This window comes from Cannabis sativa, chromosome 9, assembly GCF_029168945.1.
Source record: "Cannabis sativa cultivar Pink pepper isolate KNU-18-1 chromosome 9, ASM2916894v1, whole genome shotgun sequence".
NCBI classification, from domain to species: Eukaryota; Viridiplantae; Streptophyta; class Magnoliopsida; order Rosales; family Cannabaceae; genus Cannabis; species Cannabis sativa.
In genome coordinates, this window is record NC_083609.1 from 18,773,286 (window position 1) to 18,776,142 (window position 2,857).

Genomic DNA, 2,857 nt, shown 5'->3' on the forward strand with positions numbered 1-2,857 from the left:
TGAGGCTGGATATGAGATCAGTTCGCATGCATGAGGCCAAGGCCTTACTAGAAGCGTATAACCAGAAAAGACCTAGACAAAGCTCCTATAGGGGCCACGTATCGGGCTACGGCTAAGGCAAAGATTCTTATAGGATCTAAGCCATGTGAGGTCTTAAGTTGAACATTCGACTATAATAGACTCACCATTAAGCTTCATACAAAGTTTCTAAAGAAACCACGTATAAGGTTAAGGTTGTATATGCCTACAGAGCCAAACTCTTGCCGAAGTAACAAGAGGACAGAAAACTGGCTACCCACTTGGAACGAAGGCCCATGCTAGCCAAGGTTCTCAAGCCTTGAAAGGGTTGGCCAGGGTCCCATGACTCAGCCACAAACTAGCTAGGGTCACCAAACCCATACATGAACATGCAAGCTTTATAGGGTAAAACACTAAATCTGGCCAACTCCCATGATCAAGCCTTAGGGCCGGCCATGTCTCAAGCAAGACCTCCTAGGCTGGCCAAGTTAAGTTTTGAATCCTAATGTGTGTTTTCCTTTCAAAACTTGATTATGTGCCAAGTATTTCTTATGACTCAAAGAGTCAAGAATCATTGTGAAGGCCGAAATTGAATATTTTCAATCAAAAAGTCACACATTGCACATTCTAAAACTATCATGGGGATCTATATACCAAAGAGATTACAAACTAATATGTGAACTAAAATGTTTCCAAAAGCTTAAAAAGCTTGAAACTTGTTAATGGCAGGTACGAAGAAGAGATTCTCAAGAAGAGAAGATGAGACGCATATAGAGAGAAAAGATCAAATATCCAAAAGCATGCCAGGCAAAAATCCAACACTTGGCTAGACAAGGCTACTCAACAGAGACTACTACAGACAAGACAATGGCTAGAAAGTCCCTATCCGACCAAATGTTCGAACAGGGACTTGGGGGGAAATTATTAACCCAAATTTTGTTTACCTGACGTGGCATGTCCACGTAGGCCAAAGATAGAGTACAGGTGGAGTACAGCCCTACCAATAGCAGAACAGGGCCTCCATACAAGATATAGCAAAACCATCAAGCAACAACTGAAAAGAGTGAAACAAGCCCTCAAGGATCTATACCAACATCCTTGGACGGACAAGAGGAGCCTATAAGTCAGCCAGGGTGAGCTTATAGGTTGGCCATGATCTGTACACAAGCTAACCAGCCAAGAAGTGACTACGAACCCAAGGAGGCTTCGTTTGGCCAAGGGAACCTGACCTTCTCATGGAAACGATGTACAAAGTTATCCTTAACTTGTAAAAGGATGACCTCCACACTCAAAGGTTGCCCTCCTCTTGATGGAGCTATAATGTCATGCCAGACCCTATAGGCCTTGTCTTGCCAGTATCTAGCAGGACCATGGCCGGCCAGGATTTACTTGGCAGGAGCATGGCCGACTAGACTTCCTTGTAGGCATATGGAAGACCAAGATTAACCTGGCAAGACTCCATGTACAACTCTACACGTGAACCAAGGCATGAGCTACGAATTGGGCCCTAAAAGCCCAACACACAGGCTGTGAAGTATCTAGAATCTAAGGGCATTTTGGTCTTATGTAAATATCTATCTAACTATCCTATTTTCAATAGATTTAATTTGTAAACCTAGGTTTTAGGCATCCTATATAATGGCCTTAACCTCTAGCTAACAACCTGAGTTCTTTAAGCTGCCTCTAAGTCACTTAGCCTCTAAATAGTTCTAAGTCTGAAAGCCATATTCTCTTTCTTTCTCTCTCTCTCTCTCTCTCTCTCTCTCTCTCTCTCTCTCTCTCTCTCTCTCTCTTGTACATGCCCATTAGGGCTCTTCCTCTCTTGTCTTCATCTCTCTCGCACGCCTACACTAGGCTGGCCAACACCCTAGGATGGCCAACACCCAAGGATGGCCAACACCCTAGGCTGTCCAACACCTGAGATCTACCTACTAATTCATACTTTGTAATCCTAAGGGTGCTATAGCAGATCCAACCTATAGTGATCTAGATAGTATTTTCTTGGTATAAATGTAACCAAAAGGGAAGTAGGTCATTACCCGCTATCACAAGGGGGCCAAACCTCTATAACAAATCTCTATATTTATTGCTTTTTCATTTTGTTTGTGTAACACGTGACAAGCATCAAATTTATACGACTCAGTTGTCAGTTGATCACTTTTTGAGTTCAATAGAAAATATAATCTAAAATAAACTAAATTTTCCTTTTTATATACAATATTTTTCTTCTTTCTTGGAATTTATTATTTGTTGTTTGTTTATTTTAAGTTGTTATTAGAGACATAGAACAGTAATAAATTATTTTATTTTGTTATTGGTTATTTGAAAATAATTTATAATTTAATAAATATTAAATAATTTACAATTAAAAAAGTAACTAATTTGAGCTCTTGTGCGGATTGGATAGGGTCCAAAAATATGAATTCTGTACTTAGTGCAAATCGAATGCACTATGAGCAAAATTGTATGAATTAAATTAGATGAACACTCTTACTAACAATAATAATAATAATAATAAACATATTTGGACGAATTATCCTAACCAAATCGATAAAAGTAATGGGCAGGTTAACTTTTTTTTTTTAGAAAAAATTATTTTGACATATTGTTAGGTTATTTTTAGTATTAATTTTAGATTAAGTTTAGTATATTTTTAATTGAGTTTTAATCATGTTTGGAGCATTTTTACGCTAGTTATCTTTTATTTTTGCAGATTTAAAATAGAAGAAGATTAGAAAAATATCAAGGAAAAAGATGGGAAAAAGATAAAAAATATCATGATATTTAAAATAGAAAAAATTGTGCAAGGAAATAAAACCCAAACTTCAAGCCTGAATTC